We start from the raw sequence: 18,718 nt of genomic DNA on the forward strand, positions 1-18,718 counted from the left end.
TTCCTGCTTTGCCTGCAGAGGAGCTGAGGAAAGGGGCACTGAGGGCAGCCCCAGGCAGCAGGAGGCCCTTTCAGGTGCTCCCAAGAGCTTTGCGCCCCAAAATGGGTCAGGCTCGGCACAGGGCCCCTTCACTGCCTGTGCAGGGCACACAGCGTTCCCAGCTTATGAAACACACTGTCTCCAGTAGGAAAACATCCCTTCCAGTTGAGAAGGAGCACCAGGGGACAGCAGATAAGCAGTGACAAAGAGCATGCCCATCACCCCAAAAGCTGTGGCAGGCTGGGTGGGTATTCAGAGGAGGTACCTGGCTAGGAAATGGAGGCCGGCATCTTCTGTGGGGAATTGGAATCCCCAAAATATCTGTGAGATGAGGAGGGAGGGGGAATCCTCCCCTCTATGGCCCACTCCCGGTAGCACGATGCCCACTCCTGCTCTGCTGCAAGCTGCATCCCTGAGGTGACCCAGGCCAGGGCTGCGGAGCCCAGCTTTGCTGCTGGCCAGGCTGCAGCAGAGTCAGCCTGGCTGCCCCTTCTCCCGAGAAATAGGGGAGGTGGAGGAAAATGACGAATGGAGAAGAGCAGACAGGTGTGTGCCCAGGGAGGGGTGGGAAAGGGGTGGAATGCACTCGGGACTGCGTGCGGGGGACCCTCAGTGCATCCCTCGGCTGCTCTGCAAACAACCCCTCCCTGCACACGCATGCAGAGCTGCAAGGGAAGGGGCTCACAGGGGAGGGAGCAGCTCTCCGTTGTGGGGAGGGTGCTGATGAAAGCCTAGATTGTGTTCACAGCATAGCAGAAACCCCTGCCCTTCTCCTCCCTCACACCTCTGGGGAGCGAGGAACAAGAGGGAGGGAGAGCGGGCGGGATGGAGAGAGGCACAGACAGAGGTGCCGAGGTTGCCTTACCTCGTAGTGCCTGCGCTGGGGGTGCTCGGCTGCGCGGGAGGTAAATCCAGGGCTCTGCTCTCCTTGGCGAGTGCTGGGAAAGGTCTCTGTTCAGTCACATGAAGGAGTGGCCTGTGAGTAGGTGCTCCAGCTCACCGCTCGATCGAAGCTGCCATGGATTCATTGCGAACGACTTCGCCTTCTGTGAGGAGAGGAGGAAAGGGGAGGGAAAAAAAAAAAAAGGAAAAAAACCACCAGCTTAAGACTTGGAGGGTAGATTCACTTCTTTCTTAGGTTTCCAATGGCAACTGAATATGCCACATATGAAGATCCAGGGTGTGTGTGTGTGTGTGAATGTGTGTGTGTGGGAGGGACGGAGAGATGCACAGCTGCTGAGTCCACAGGCAGTGTAGGGTGTGAGCTAGTCAAGGCGTATCGGTGATTATGGGAACAGACAACTGGACACGGGCAGCAGAGTAGACAGACAGCCAGATGGAAAGAGACTGAAAGCATGGGAAAGAGGTTCGCCTGTGTGCTAAGAGCCTGGCTGTCCCACTGCACACAAAAGGAGAGAGCACCTGACCCAGCACAGGGCAAGGTGCTGACAGAGCTGCTCCGGCAGAAGGTGAAGTGTGCCTACACACACGGCCACACGACTCGCACACACATCACCTCCCAGCCCACACAGTCACCCAGGCACACCCGCTGCAACGACACTCTGCACACTCAGGACACACACACACACACGCACACGCACTGGACACACACACACATTTACTCACTGGTCTTTCCACACCACCTTGCATACAACCCCTAAAAACTCAGAGCTCCTCTAAAGGATGAGGTGCTTTACTTCTTCACATACACCCTGCACCTACCTACAAGGTTGCATATCTGTATTAAGATGCACACGTGATAACTCAGACAACCATCATACAACGCCACATCAGCTCCATCCAGCCTATTCAACCATTCCTATAAGTACCCAGCAAAAACATTTTATACAGCACAGCAAATAGTGATCACTGCACAAATGCACACGGAATACCCAAACATGTCTACCGCCAGCTCCTGACCCCTTAAACAAAACTCTCACTGCACAAACACACAGAATTTAATGATCCCACTCCCATAGCAGAGAACAGAAAAAGTGCCATGCACACACACACACATCCATGTCAGTGCAAACACCACATTAGCAAATGATGTATCTGTAAGAAAATGAGGGCACGTAAAACATCCTCATGCACTCAGGAACATAAGTCAAGCAAGCACCAGTGGCTGTATATCACACACAAATATACTCTGCTTATGAATTGCCTGCAGCATACAAACTGATTGTATCAGATACTGGTACCTACCTAAACTCAGCCCACACAGTGGCATAGCATCCTTCTGGATCCTAAACATTAGCCCCAGACATATTCTGTCACATGGAAAACACAAATACTCATCAACATCCAACACAGGCAGACAAACACAAACTAGACGTGAAACACAGGCAGCCAGCACCACTCACCAAAAAAAAAAAAAAAAAAGACATTCTTGAAAGTTATGAAGCTTGAACTCACTTTGGAGACAGCTGTGTTATTCTGTGCAAGTGCACAGGTGCAAATTCACCACACACACTTTCCACTGCCACACCAAATCTGCTTTAACTGCCCCATCTATGAATAAGATATTCCCCTTCTTTTTTTCCACACTACTGCTAATTCTGCCCATTCTACAATCTCCCATGTGTCTGTACATGGACTAGAGTTGCCACTCTGGGGGGCAAAGTCTCTGGAGCAGAAAGCCTGCAAAAGCAGCCACACTCATCCCTTCTCTTTCCCTCCGTTCTGGTGTTAGATGTGCATAATTTGCATGCAAAGAAGAGTGTGCAGTCCCACCAGCCCCGAGTGCTCTGAAATTGGCTGATAGTGGCATCAGGGGATGTGACTGCAAAACCTAAGCATGGCAAAGAAGTGCATAAATCCTTATGGGAAGTTGAGAATTGGCCAGGAAGGCACCGGCTTCCCCCAGGCCCCAGGAAAGACAAAGAGGTTCCCGAGGTGGGAAAGAAGGGGCAAGGGAATGAAGGGAGATCGGCCCAGCACCAGGGACAGCACAGCGAGCACTCCGCCAGGGTTGTTTAACAAGCTCGGCAGTGTCACAGCGTGATGCTGCCAGCAATGACGGACAACAATCAGGGTTCGACATCAGGGCAGGCAAGCATACCTGTGTGCCCCTGGGAAATGGGAAAGGCAAGGGAAAGCATGGGCTTTGCAGTGGGGAAGAGCAGCTGTAGCTTATATGGCACAGGGGTCCATGGGTGCACTGGGATCATTGGAGCAGTGGTGGCACAGATAAAAAAGGAAGAGCTCACAGGCAGAAAAAGGCTGGCATAGGCGTGGCTTAGACACAGGCAATGCGGGGGTTGCAGTCGGGTCTAGCCCCAGCCACATGGAGGAAGTGTGAAAAGAGTCCCATAAGCTCTTGTCCTGTGCTATTGGACAGCACGGGCTTCCAGCACGTATGGATACACCTCAGCATAGGTCAGTGGAGTATGCATTGCAATGGCCTCACACACATTACATGCCCCAGCAGCCTCAGCGCCTTCCCAGTTCATGTGCACTTTCCACATTCTGGCATGACAACTCTCCACTCCTCAAGGCCACCTACTTCAGCACACTCCCACCTCCCCATGCTTGCACCAGACCCATGTCCATGTGGCAGCATCAGAGGAGCCAGAAGAAACATGTAGGGAAGCCCCCACTGCCACCTCAATCCCAAACAGCCCCTCTTCCCCTCTGCCTTCACCAGTGCCACCACCATTCACTTTTCTGAAGTGCTTTGAAGGAGTAGAAATTTCCTGTCTCTCTCAGCTAAGCATGGCCCGTGCATCGAGGCAATTTCAGCTTGCTAGTAACGTCAGTGCCTCGGCACTGTGCTCAATTGTACCTGCGTGCCTCTTCCCACAAACATCCATTGTGCATTACAGCAGATGAATAATTTAGGCTGAAAGGGGACAAGTGAGAGAGTCTTTTGGGTCTCAGCAAGGCACATGTACAAAGCAGAGTGGAGATGGAGCTGCCTCATTTGGTCAACGCTAACAGATGCTGCCAAACCTAGAAAAGCCACTATGGCCTGAAGAGCTACTTGGGTTAAAGTACGGTCATGAGGGCAATTTAAAGAGGCCTTTGGACTCAGAATTTCTAATAGGTGCTGAGAGTGACACAGAGGTGTTGTGTGTGGATGGGCAAGGAGGATCTTCATCTCTGAGACACTTAGCTCTGACCTAAGCAGCTGAAGAGAGCCACTAGTGGAAATGGGAACCATCATCCTAAACTGACTGGCAAACCATATGCTCCTGTGCTTCAGAAGCATGGAAGAAGTACTACGACTGGCTAAACAAGAGAAAGCACAGCAAACAGGAGCTGAGTGGGATGCAGATGTGTGTTTGGATGTGCACTTTGGTGTTCCCCTCAAACAGATGCCACATCACAGTTTTGTGGTGGCATGCAGGGGGACCTGGAGGACACAAACACAGGTCTGTGAGTGCTGCCCTGTGTGAGCCCATCTGTATAGGATAATGTTGGAAGGGGGCAACATGGACAATGTGGCATCACGTGTGCAGGAATGCGTGGCCTCTGGTGAGAACCTGTGTGTTGGTACTGTGCATGTGCCTGCTGTGGGGAGTGGATGCCAGGTATGGATGTCTGGGATGTGCGTGTGTGCATCAAGTGCTGCAGAGCAGGCTGAGTAGTGACTGTGTGTATGAGTCTGCTCCTTGCTGAAAACACTGGTGCATTTGTGAGGTGTCAGGGGGCGGTGGGCCCCCTGCCTTGTGTGTGCATGGCAGCCTCTGCCTCGGTGAGACACTGGTGTGGTACTGCAGACCCGCAGAGCCTTGGGAAAGCAGTGCAGTGCAGCAGCACAAAACTATGGGAGTGTGCATGTACTGGAGAGCAACCCTGGGAGCATCCAGGTTCCAGGGATGGGATCCCCTCTCTGGATGGAACAGTCTGTCTGGCTCCTGCACTGCCTCTCCTCCTGGACTCCGCTTTCCTTTCTCGCCTTCCCTCAGCTCCCCTTGCTCACTGGCAGCAGCATGCTCTGCCCTGGGAACCAACTCCCACTCACCACACTGGGAGGGAACTCCTTTCTTAGCAGCTCCCTGGTATTTTCCCATACTGAGAGCCAGAAAGTAAAGAAAAAAACTCACTGGGCAACCTGAACTGGACCCATTTCCTTTCCATGTCCTTATTCCTCTTAACTGCATTAAAAACTCACAGATTTTTCACCCAAACTAACAAACTTCCACCCCCAAGCCCCAAACACTACAAACCAGACTCAGCTCACATACCTGAGCTGTGTCAGCCATGAGCCATCTCAGGCTGACACAGCTTAGGTAGGGCAGCTCAAGGTAACAGAGTTAGGAGAGAGCAGTCCCTGTAGCTGGGAATATGGAGAAGCTCCTGCAGCTGCAGCCATACCTGTCTGACTTTCAGTTCCCCAGCCAGAATCACCCATAACTGGGGTTGGAGTAAGAAATTTCATGCAGGAATTGCAGTCAGCACAGCTCAAACTCACTCTTCTGGAGCCAAAGCAACATGTCTTAGCTGCTCTGTTATTGCTCCTATCAGAAGGCTAAACCTTCAGCCAGATCCCACTTCCAGGGGAACTTCCAGGCTGGGTTCCAAAGCATAGAGCCTGTCCACTTGGAGCACATCCTGGGGCAGTGGGACTTGAGTAAGAAGAAAACCCCAAAGACATTTCTTTATTTCTTTAGCCAATTCTGCAGATCACTACCTCCCTCCCAAACATCCTGCCCAGAGCTCTACTGTTTGTTCTGAGGCTGATCTAAATTACTCAACTCCCCAAACTGAAATGCAAACAACTGGCCTCCATTTCAGGCTTTGCTTTTGCCCTACATCCCACTTCGCACCTATTCCCTCCGGAGGACAAAACTAGCACAAAGGACCCACTTGTGAAAATATGCACACCTTCCCTGGAAGGCTCCATGGGCTCCCAGTAATACCCAGTTTCACCCAGGACCAGAAATATACAGTTTTAGCATGAAATGGAGCCTTCACACTTAAGTACCATCTGTTTCTTTCTCAACTGCAGTCCTGAATCTGGGGTATCCCCAAACTTTACTCAATCCCATGCACTGAAAGCCTCATCTCTAAGCTCCATTTTGAGCCCTTTGTCGCCAGTTTTCTTCTGAATTCAGCCTTCCACTTAACACATGAGAGTGTTCCGTACCAAATCCCTTCTCTGATGTTTTCTCCACACCGTACAAGACGACAGACTGGGAAAGTCTGGCTGTCTGATCCACTGCCTAGCAGTAGTCACGACCTACAGTGCAGGTCTCCAGGAGGCAGGACAATATTTGCCAGATATTTTTTCCCTACAGAGGAGCCCTGCTCATGGCTTAGACAGTTTGGGTGACCTTTTCACTGCTGGCAATCACAACCAGGAAAATAGCCCTCTGTGCTAATATTTAAATGTCCACCATGAAAAGCACAGAACCAGCCTCAGCACCTACTGTGGGCTCTCCCCTGTGCAGCCCCACAGCATTGCTACTCCAATTCTTCCCTCACACTGAGGTCTTTCCCTCCAGCCTTGCATCCTTCTCTTCCCTGCTCAGCTTCATGAGCAGCTCCTGTCGATGCTTTTCCCACATCCTGCCCTGCAGCCCTGCCAGCTTTCCAGGCCCCACCAGGCATGCAGAGAGTGAGCCCCTGATTACCATTCAAGCTGGATTCTCATTAGGCTGAAATGCCCCTCCAGGAGATCCATTAACAGTCCATAAGGTTAACTTAATCCAGCCAGTCTTGTGTGGTCTCTGCCCAAATTCCCTATTACATTAACAATCTTGAGCCTTAATTAGCATGTGAGGCAGAGGTGGCATTATTAATGGAGATAATATGGAGCATTAAGAATAAACAGGCCAGGCTGTCTCTCCCCCACCATGCATGCAAATCCTCTTCTGTGCAGAAACAGCGTGAGCTTCCCCCATGAGCAGCACACGTGAAAGGCTGGGGTGCCCCAGACCAAAGACAAACCCTGGAGCATACAGCCAGGCTGCTGCAGGAGGATGATGGGGAGGAAATGAGATCCTGGAATGACCCTTCATCTGCCTGGGAGATGAGGGGCTGACAATGGGAAGACCACAACGTGGCAAGTCCTGTGAGGCAAATCCTTGCACCAGGAAGGAGCAGTCATGTCCTTGGCTAACCCAGCCACCCCATGTTTCTGGGAGGCTTGGCAAAGCAAGGCCAAGGTATCTCTGCACCCCTGCACATTGAATTCATGCTGCCATGTGCGTGCACACAGGATAACACCATGGTTGTATGGCTCAAACACCATGGGCAGGGAGGGGATATCTGTCTGAGGGGAGCAGGCTGCAGGAACCAGCTGCAGCTGTGCAAAACGCTCCTCGTGAGTCTCCTTTCTGACCACTGAGCCCCAGTGCACTGGGAATACAGGACAGGACAGAGGGGCTTCAGCTGAAGGAGAGAAGCAGTCATTTGAGGGACCAGAGAATAAATGATGGGGGTTCCAGCTTGGTGCAGACTGACCATGTGGTGGGGAAGGGACAGGTCCCTTCTGACACCGGCTGGTGACTCACTGCACAGGTGGCTGCTCAAAAGAGCTTGGTCATTACAGGTGAAGGGTCAGTCTGGGGCAGACCCTGTCCCAGGCCAGGCAGAGCCAGCACGGGTTTGAGTAGAGGAGGGGAGGACTGGTGCTGCCAGCAGCCGTGAGGGGCTGGGGCAGCAAAGGGTCAGAGATGCACTGAGTATCAGCCAGGAAAAATTGCAAGCATGACACTTTCTTCTAATACAAGCACTTGCAAAATCATAAGGCAAAACAGGGGAGGAGAGAAGCAGAAGCAGCTAAGCCAAGGAAGCAGAGCCTAATGACAGGACCTCTGGACTGCTAATTCGCTTCCAGCAGCACCCAGCAGGATGGGGGCAAGGAGAGAAGCATGTCTCAGGGACACACAAGTGCAGGGAATGGCTTCCTGAGTCTGGCTTGTCCCTGAGGTCTGACCCATGCTGTTCCAGCCTGGCTCCACTGTGCTCAGTGTGTCCCTCCGGGCTTTGCAGCAGGGCTTGCACCGAGAACAACCGATCCCTGAAGCACAGAGTGATATCCCTGTGCCTGGGCCCTGGAGCACTCCGCCAGTGCTAACTAGCCTTGCTTAGCAAGGAGCAGTGCCTCAGGCTGGGCTCTCTCCCAGGGCTGCACTCAGCATCAGCCCAGCTGCCTTCACATGCCCAGAGGTGCAGCAGAGGCCCTGAGCAGAGCCCAGCTCTTCCACTTTCCAGCACAGCAAGTTCCCACTCCCCCAGGCCCACCAGCCAGCCCCTGCCAAATCCATTTGTCCAATCTTGTGCTTTCTACTAATCCTGTTGAGCCATCCTTTAAGTTGCTCTGAGGCAGAGATAGAAAAATACAAAGATGCCCTAAGAAGCTTCCCCTGACCTTGCTCAATTCAAGATAAAGGGCTACGATTTAAAAAATTACAGTGAGGGTCTGTCACTGATCCATTGCGTGGATTTAGGGGAAACAAACAGAGACACAGGATGCAGCTAGTGCTAGGTGAGCAGACAGGGAGGGGAGAAAGGTTACAACCAGCATGGGGGAGGAGACAAAATGAAAGAAAGGACAGAAAATGAGAGGGGAGGAAGAAAAATAACTTCTCCCTTGCCATCTCCATACTTGACTAATGGTAGAAAAGCTTTGTGCATTCATGATGTTATACAATGTCCCACCACCTTTACTGGTCTGTAAGGAAGACCGAGGCAGCTGTACTCTCCATGGTGTGACCAGGCTGGGGACAGGGTGCTGGGGCTGGAGATGAGCTCCTTGCCCTGTCAGAAGCATCCAGTGGGGTACCTGACTAATCCCAAGGCACAAGTGCCTGCTAAAGAGATTGTCATCACTATCTCTGCTTACGAAGTTGTTCAGACTTTTCTTCCTCCACCCCTTCGCCCTCCCTTCACAGCAGACCTCTCAGCTCATCTCCTTCCCTTCCTGACAGTGCTCTCACTCTCCCTGCTGCTTGCCCTGGCCCACATCACATCTGGCAGCATCTAAACAGACTTCCTACCACCCATCTCAGTCCCCTACAGCCCTTGACTCAAAGGTTACTCAGAACAATTTTCCTCTGTAGGAATGTCATAATGTCATTCCAGAATTTCCTCTGTCATAATGTCATAAGGACTAGTGACAATACCTTCTTTCTCTGTACCCTCCAACATTTGTTCACCCCACAAGGGCCCTTTGGTCCCTGGCATGAGCCTGTTTCCCCCTCCTGAACCTATTCTTTTTGAAGAATAGGTTGGATCACTCACAAGATGGCTGATATTTCATTTTCATTCTCCTTTTACAGGTATGTTAACCAGAAAAGGAAGCTTAAAGCAGGTGTACACATCTCATAAAAAATGTTGGAAAACTGTTAACAATGGATGAGGAAAAGGCTAAAAGTACTCAACAACATTTTTTGTCTCAGTCTTCAATAACAACATTTCTTCCCACTTCTCTTGAGTGGATGGACAGGAGGATGGGGACTTGGAGAGCAAAGTGCTTCCCACTCCAAGTTCAGGTTCATGGGCACCCAAGGAACCTGAACATACATAAGTCTATGGGCCCTGACAAGATGCATCCCTGAGAGAATTGTCCCAGTGTAGTTGCCATGATATCTAAAAAGTCATGGCAGTAAAATGAAGTTCCAGGTGACTGGGAAAAGGGAAGCACTGTACCCATCTTTAAAAAGGTAGAAAGGAGAACCCTGGGAACTACAAACCTGTCAGCCTCACTTCTGTGCCTGGGAAGATCATGGAAGATCCCCTTCCTCTTTTTCAAGCCTCCTCAGAGCCTGCCCACTTCTATCTTGATGACCAAGGCACCTTCAGCTGGTTTCAGAATTTTTGCCCACCTTGTTCAGCTCCTCCTGTACCATGTATGGGCACTGCAGCTGACTGAAACATTTTCACCTGAGTGGGACCTGGTGCAGCTCATTGCTGTGATGTCACTTCCCACCCAGCAATGCCCCATGTCCTGCTGATAAAAGCTACACCACTGTAGCCAAGAAGGATGCAGAGAGATGAAAGGTGAAGAGATACAGGAAAAGAGACAACAGAGACCGTGAAATGAAACAGGTCTATAACACCACACATGACAAAGGAAGGGCAGGGGAAAGAGGTGTTAACAGCCTCTTCCCACTCAAAGATCAAGGGTCAGGAAATTAAACCAGAAAGTTACAGGTTCAAGACAAACTGCATGTGTGTGCTGCACCACTTCCTACTGTGAGATTCTGAGGATGCTAAAACTTATCTGACCTCAAAAATCAGCAGGACAAATTCAGGGAGGAAATAAATCCACTGAGAACTAAAAGTGCACAACAGATCTTCCAGCACTGGGTCTTTCAAATATACTGAGGCTGAAAGGGTGTTCAGAGGAAGTGCTGCTACACAGTTGTCCTGCCTATATGCTATTCCTTTTTTCTGCTGCAGCTGGAGATACTGCACTGTAAGGCTCACAGACCTGGCTTGGTAAGGTCCTTTTTGTATTCCTATGGCTTTCCATAGCTAGGCTCACCCAGAAGTCATGGGGAAGAGTAGCTCTGAGTAACAGTATCATTTTGGTGCATCAGATCATTTTGGAGATGGATGGACAAGGCAGCAAATGACATAGCTCATTCCAAGAAAGATTTTTCTTCTTCCCTGACCAAAAGCTGGAAGGATGTCAGGTGTCATTTCAACCAGTCATTCCAGTATGGATCCTTGTTGGGAATAAAATCTCTGCTTGAGCCCTAGCTCCCTCAATGCCTATTTCCAGATTTTTCTAAATCCCCTTTCCCTGTGTTGATAAACACAGAACTCTTTAAACAAACCATCTGTAACAGGTCCAACCCCCTTGAATTCCCTTCCATCTCCCTGACCTGTCTATCACACCATTCATGGCAGGCTCTCCACACTAATCCTTTTATTATGATCTCGCTCAATTTTCCTGGCCTATGACTGCAATGAGGAAAAAAGGGAGGGGTATTAATCCTTCTGACCTTGTTGTCCCAATTCTGGGCCATCTGTGACTAGGAATTCAGAGGAGGGAAGTCTGATCCTCCTGACCCCACTATCAACCCCTTGCTTTGGGAGGTTCAGTTTGTACTGTCCTAGAAAGATGTTGTGGAAAAGCCCCTTTTCACTTACAGGTACTTTCTATGAGATTGCTTCCTAGACTACCTTTCCAGCCAGAGAGGGTAGAGGGAATAATGTCCTCCACCTCCATCAGACTCTGTTTACTTATTCCTCCTGTATCACCTCTCTGCTCCCTCAACAGCACTGTCTGTGGGTTCTTCCCAGCCACGAGACAGGGAATCAATAAAAGGTGAAAGACAATCAAACATCTCACAGAATTTCCCTGGCAGTGCTGCATATAGAGAGGAGGCCTTGCAGCTCACTCCACTTCCACCAAGGGCTGAGTGTAGCCTGTTCCCTCTACCCCTTCCCACCACCATGTTTCCTTGCTGCCAGCAGCTGCATCTCCATGAACCTGCCACACTATTTCATAGACAGCTTGAGGACTCACAGCAGGAAGCTTGCATGTATTCTCAAGAGACAAATATTCTCCTCTTTGCTCAGTTTCTTCCATACCTCTGACTTTGCCCATTTTTTCCCACTTTAAACAATCTCCTCCTTTCCTTGGTGTTTACAGTCCTCAATACACACAAATTGTTACATATCATCGTTTAGTCAAGCTCTACATATTTTGTTCTTTTAATCTCTCCTCATAAATAAATATCTTCAGCTCTTTCATAATTTTTATTGCTCTTCTCTGAACTCCCTCCTATTTATCACCTTCCTTCAGCTAGCACAGCACCCAGGTCTGTATGCTAGATTTTCCAGACTGATCTTACTAAGGCCTTGGAGGTAACATGAATTCAATCTCCCTAGTGCTTCAAAGCTTGATGTTTCTGGGTGTCCTTGAGTTTCTGGATGTCAGGTAAGCTGTCTCACTTCATACAGGTGGCACCAGCTGATATAACTCAAGGCTGTCTCCCCAGAGAGAGGAGGAAGAAGGTTCATGAGAGGTGGGGAGAAGAAGACACATGGACAGGTGGGACAGATGTCCTGCAGCTGAGCAAGGGACATGACTACAAACTCTTACATACTCACACATCTCAAGAAGAGACATCAGATCCTGGATATGGAAAAGGTACATATGCACACACACATAAACATGTGTTCACTCCACAAATAAACCCCCAGTGACCTGCATCACACACGAGTGCACACAGGAACACACACACAGGGATAATGCCACGAGGCAGGAATGACAGCCATGTGTATGGAGACTTTGGGCATGCACACGTAACCGGTGCACACAAGAGGACAGGACAAAGTCTAGCAGAAAATGGTGCTCTCCCTGCTCACAAACATACATGTTCTCATGCATAAACCAATGCTCCCAGAGAAAAGATAGCAGCTCATGGAGTCCTTATAGTAGCCTAAAAATACACAGGCAGCTCTGACCCATCTGGTCTGCAGATTGAGCCTATGAGCCATGGAAAGAATGAAGACAAACATATGACACCTTGCCTTAAGGCAACTGGTAGCACATGCATCATACTGAGCCAGTCTTCATATCTACAGACCCTTCCATAGTGATTACATTATCACCAAAGCTATTCAGAAGTGAGGTGAAAGCTGAGGACCAGAGAGGGGAAGAAAGGGACTCTCTACAGGGCAGTTGTGGCAGAGCTAGGGATCCTGCCTCCTACTCTGTGACCTCCCCTCCCTGAGTCATGTTACTGATGATCCTTCCTCACAAGGATGTATTTGCTCCATCTCTCTGCTATCAGACATCCAAAGGAATCAAAAGCACCCACAGTTTCTTGCAAACAGTCTTTCCCCTACAGCTTACCTAAACCAGACAGGTATTAACATTTTGTGAGTTTCAATGTATAGAGAACACAAATTCTTGGCCCCTAGACACATCTTCTCATTTCTGTGAAATTCATACTGCACCATCAGCTCCCCAGAGCATCACCTGGAAAGAAATTCTGTACTAAAGGGCTGAAAAAGCTGGAGATGTGCTCCCCAGGGTGATTGCAGACAAGAAAGAACAGCCCCAGCACATCAGTCAGGTCAGCACAGAATGGGCTTCACCTTCAACAGCAGAACAGACTCACCTGTGGGGATTTGATCCCATGCCTATCTCCATGGCATCTGATGCTATGCTGTAGGGTACCATGTAGCCACTGAGACTCAGCACACCAGTGATGCCTAGAGACCTTTAAAGACTCCCTGCAAGTGGCAACATCTAGGGACAAAACCCATCAAGTCACTCACCTCAACCTGACTCCTGGTAGCTTGTTTGCCACCTCTTAAAATGCCAGGGAAAGAGTGACAACTGCCCTTCCCTCCTTCTGTACCTCAGCTGGTCAGCTGGAACTGGGTTTCCTCTTGGCTTATGAATGTTGAGAAAATGAGGTCATTTCTCCTCAGTGACAGAAAATTATTTAGTGAGGAAAGCAGTTCATCTCAGGCAATGGCTATGTACCCCTGAACTACCCAGGAGACCCTTAAAGAGGAGGTCAGGGCAAAGCAAGGCACGAAACCAGCACCAGCTGGGGAGCACAGGAGAGTCAGGGCACAAATGCAGTGCTGCTAAAGTGGGGCTGTAACTGCTGCCAGACCAGCTCACCACTGAAGCAAACACAACAGCAGTGCCACAGTCATTGTCACCTCCATAGTGTCAAGCTTGACTCATCTGAGGATTTAAATACAGCACTCATCTGGTTCGCAGCTGTGAGAAACTCATCCTGACCCAGGAGAGAGAAAGGGCTGGAGGTGGGTCACAGCCCTGTGGTCTGCTCCCTGAGTTCTGCATTCTCCCTTTCCAGACCACAGAAGGGATTTCAGTGCCCCACTACCCTGGCAAAAGAGGTGGCTCCCATGCCTGCAGCTTGCCTCTCCTTCAGTAGCTCACTCCATGTCCTCCCTCACCCTCTTCCCACATGGAAAGGCACTGGGGGACACAGTGCTCCTTTGGAAGTGTTCAAGCACCTGCTGTAACTCCAGTCTGGGCAATCCTCACCAGCAGAACCTGCAGAGCTACCAGGCAAACTCCAGCTTTCCCCATAGCTGCCAGCAGCCTGGGATCCCTCACTGCTCAGGACAGCTCTGCTCCTCCATGTAGGAGAAAAGTAAAACCACCTTTGTTCCCAGAAAAGGGGATATTTTGCTGGAACACATTTGCTCTGCACCTAAGCTGCTGCTGTCTGCTCTGGTGCACAGGCATGGGCAAGGGCTGCAAGTGTTTTTTGGGACATCACATCCCTTTACCAGAGCAAGGCAGCCCTCATGAGCTCACAAGAGTGTGAGGACAGAGGTGTTCCTTACATGTCCTTTGCCCTCCCTCACACTAATAAAAGAAACAGCTTAGCCCAGGTCCATGCTTACAGGAGACCAAGGGAAAAAAACCCACAGTATTTAGGATGAAGGAGAGAGCAGCCAGGTCTCTCTCCTCAGCAAATGTGCTGATATTTTCTAACACAGCTGATAAGAGCACTGGGTGGTTTCAACAGGCCCTGATATGACCAGTAGCTTTTTTCCAGGTGGGCAGAGCTTTTCACCACTCTTCAACAGGGTCAGATGAGGCAGCTGCACTCTGCCTGGAGCTGCATCTGGCTTCTGACATGACCCAGGTAAGAACAAACACCGCGGACATCATCACAGCTATGCTTCCCTCCCTCTGCCTTCCCTGCAGTTGTTACCTTTCCCATTTTAACTGCAAGCTGCCCCCCAGCAAAACCTCCACCTCTGTATGCCCCCCTTCCCCAAATGCCCTCCCTATCCTCCGAGTGGCTTCTGCTCCACAGCGTAGCTTTGCACCAGTGCAGTGGATCAGACGGCACATTCCCAAACACCCATTTGCCTGGAGCTGGGGCAGAGTGGGAAAGGCCGTGCATGCACAGTTCTTCCCTTGGTGTTGTAGTTTTTGATGGGGGAAGAGCAATGAAGGCAGTTTGCTTCATGCCCGACAAATCTGCATGCTTTGTGGGATGGGTGCCCTGAAAGCCAATCTCCCCCCAGGGAAAACAACAGCGTGAGGAGGGTGGCAGGTGGGGAAGGGGTTGGGGGTGGGGGGAAGGTTGGTAGGTTGGGGAAATCAGTGGGATTAAAGTGTCTGCTTCTCACCCCTGGCACTGCATCGGCACCCTTCCACTCCCTGCACCTTCCTCACTGCTGCTGGTACGGTCTGCACAGAGCAGGGAGGCGAGAGGGGGGCTGTATTTAAATATATTAATAATGCATGTTCCATGCAAATGAAGCTTCCTTTGAATATTACATTAGCGATGCTGTCAGGCTGCGCTTCTTGGGACCCAGGAGTGACGGGATGTGTGGGGACCCGGAAGGGGGGGGTGTGAGAAGGTAGGGCTCACCAGAAATTCCCTCATACCCCAACACAACCTCCTTCCTCCCCCTCCACCCCAGCTCCCCCACATTACACACACTCCCACTCCCTCCCGTTCTCCGTGCATGACAAATTCCTTGGCTCGCAGCATGCAATGCAGCCAGGCTCCCCAGTCCCCAGGCCCCTCCAGTGGCATGGGGCCCCCCTCCACTCCCTACATCATCTTTACCCCGCTCCAATCTCAGCAATGCTCTCCCTGCTCCACAGCTTGGTTTATAGCTCTGTGCCTCCAGAGTGGGGAGGAGGGTCCTGCTCTGCAGCCTTTAGGGGGAAGGAAGGGGAGCAGTTCCTAAGTCCGGCCTGCACCGTGTACACCCCTTTTGTTTGCACCTACTGTGTTCGTGTGAGCCCAGAGTGGGTGCCCAAGGGCCTGTGCCAGCTGTATTTGCCCGCAGCACAGGAGCGATGCTTTCCCTCCCCATCACAGACACCCTGTTTGTTCCCGAGGCACTGGGGAGGCTGTTTGGTGTCTGTGCACAGCCAGCCCGGCTCTGTGCACACTCGGACGCGGGACACGCACGCGTGTGCTGCATGCACGGTGCAGGGCTGGGGCACACCAGCACACACACGCGAGAGGGCATTACGCACAGCAGCTCCCGAATGTGCTGCCTCCTGCAGTATTAGCTGATTTATGCTGCCTTTCCCCAGCCAGATCCAAGCTCTGGAATGGGAGCAGCGGCAGCTGTGCACTCCTGCCTGTCCTGGGATGAGAATAGGATGCGCCTGTTCGTCTCTCTCCCCCACCCCCCATCACTCCTCCTTCCCCCTCCTTTTGCTCCCATTCATTCATTCAGCTTCTCCTCCCCCCCCATCCCATGCCCCAAAGCAGGAAGATCCTTATGCATAAAAATGTGGGCATGCTTTCTCTGGTGGAATAAACGGGCATGCAGACACCCTGCAGGCAATACATATAGACTTACATATGCATTCGAGTAGCTGTCCTGGGCCCCTACATAAACACCCGGCTCACACCACCAGCACAGACACATTCACACACCCTACAGACACCACGCAATGACTTTTCTGCAGCCAGCCAGTCTCCCAGCAGAGCAGTGTAAGAGCAGAGGAGAGATTTACTCACTCCCTTGCATGCAAACCAGGCGAATATCCACACACCACACAACGGACAGACACACAGACACAGACCAACCACTGTCCGCAGAGGCTCCCCTGCAAAGTTTACAGAGAGACAGGGAACAGGGGGCTGAGGGATGAGACTGACTCCTTCTGTCCCATAACTGCAGGCGATACACAGAGGGGACTGTCTGTCTGTCTGAACATGCACATGTGTGCATGTGTGTGGGGGGGTATATACACACACCTATAGCTACAGCTATACATGGATACACACATGAACTCACACAGATCATATATTCATGTCTATTCACACATATCTATATGCACAGATACATGTACATATACATACATATATCATCTCCTTTTGCAAGGTCCAAATAGATGCAGACGGGTCAAACCCAGCTGTGTGCAGCAAGCCCTGAACCTATTCAGCATCCCAATCCTAAGCAGGGCACACACACACACACACGCGCACACACTCACACACACACACACACACACACACACACACACACACACACACACACACACACACACGGTGAAAGGGAGACCCGTCTCCAAGCCTCTCTCCCTCCCTCCCATCACCCCATGTAGGCATAATCTCCCCCCCCCCCCCACAGACACACACACCCTGGGCCACTTCCCCATCTCCTTTGCACTCACCCCTCGCCTTCATCCTCGGATCAGAGGCATCCAACCCCCAGGGAGTGCGTGCACAAGCTGGAGGAAAAGGGCAATCCATGCATCCTGCCCTTCTCCCCCTTTTCCAATCTCAGCTGCTTCTCCGAGAGGCAACACGGCCGGCAGCCGGGAGCCGAGGACACGCGAGGCAGCAGCACAAGGACTGCACACAAAAACGTGTCACTCACACACACACACACACACACACACACACACACACACACACACACACACATATACTCGTACCTGCTTCTGGAGGGGTGACTGCTCCCAGCTTCCATACGGGGCATGACAGAGACGAAGCGGAGGCACAAAAGACCCCGGTCCTCGAGCAACTTGCAGCCCTGCAGATGTGTTTGTGCGGGGGGGTGTCCCCCACTGGTGTCACCCCTCGGAGCTGTAGCGTTCCCTGCCCCGCAGCTGGCTCATTCCCGGCCGCACCTAGGCAGCGCTCCCAGCCATGCACACGCGCGAGCACGACAGGCGGGGATGGAGCAGCAGTCCAGGGAGGGCACGCACAGCCGGAGGATTTGCTGCCTTCGCCGCATCCGCATCACTGGGGGAAGAAGGCAGAAAGGGCTGTATTGGCATTTAAAACGCAAGTGATTAATTCGCCACAGGCTCGGCTGATAGGGCTCAGGGACCAGAGCCGGCGGCACTGCTTCTCCCGGCTGGGAAGGCTCTGACAGGCAAAGGACCCTCTCCCATGGAGCCAGTTCCGAGCTCTCCTCGCCTGCACAGCCACTGCTCCGGTGCAGGCGGAAAGGGGTGGGCCTCCACCGGAGACATGAGCACACGCATGCAACAGCTGCTGGGAACTGCACACACACGCACAAACACACACACACAGACACAATTCCCCACAACAGCTGCTCGGGAGCTACAAACAACACACAACAGCTTCCCGGGAATACACACAAACAACAGCTGCTGGGGAATCACACACAGAGGCTACAGCTTCTCAGGATTAAGTCACCCACATGAAAATACAACAGCTTCTAGGAACCACACAGCTACAAGCAACAGCTGCTGAGGAGCTACACACACACACACACAAATACACACACGGATACATACAACAGCTGTACACCTACTGACACAGGTACGTGCAACAGCCATGGGAAACTACACCTGGATACAAGCCCCTATGTTATTTGCTAAAAAAATTTACACATAAAAACGTAACAGGAGGTGGAGAAAACCTTTCATCCACACACAAACACATGCATGTGACTGCTCTGGGGACATTGTCTATCACACACCTCCTCAAATCACCACCACAGAAACACAACAGCTCCTCAGGAAGCTCCTGGAGCCATATACCCTCCTGTACGTCTGGAAGACCTTCCATCTCCCTCTCCCCAACCCCACACATGCCATGACCAATGGAGATCTTGCTCACAGTCAGAAACAAGCATCCATGTGCACCAAGTGTTGGGGACTCAGCCACAGCTTGGCCCCCAAATACTTCACACAGGCAATACCTGCTAGGAAAGCAAATTACCAAACACAGGGTCACTCTTAAGAAATTACTCCCCAGTTCCTTGACAGAAAGCAGAAGCACACCTGACAGACATAAAATAATCCCTGCACAGACAGCAA

The 18,718-nt window shown here is 51.3% G+C and overlaps 1 long non-coding RNA gene across 1 annotated transcript in view; it reads right to left on the reverse strand.

Moving 5' to 3' along the window:
* LOC143694115 (uncharacterized) overlaps positions 1-17,892 on the reverse strand; it is a 49,904-nt gene extending 32,012 nt beyond the window's left edge. Inside the window, exons 1-2 of the long non-coding RNA XR_013182345.1 lie at positions 17,363-17,892; positions 905-1,085 (exon numbers count right to left, since the gene is read on the reverse strand). This is a non-coding gene — a long non-coding RNA (uncharacterized LOC143694115). The remainder of the gene's footprint in view (positions 1-904; positions 1,086-17,362) is intronic.
* Between the last annotated feature and the right edge of the window lie 826 nt (positions 17,893-18,718).

The sequence above is a fragment of the Agelaius phoeniceus genome, chromosome 5, assembly GCF_051311805.1.
Source record: "Agelaius phoeniceus isolate bAgePho1 chromosome 5, bAgePho1.hap1, whole genome shotgun sequence".
In the NCBI taxonomy this organism is placed as follows: domain Eukaryota; kingdom Metazoa; phylum Chordata; class Aves; order Passeriformes; family Icteridae; genus Agelaius; species Agelaius phoeniceus.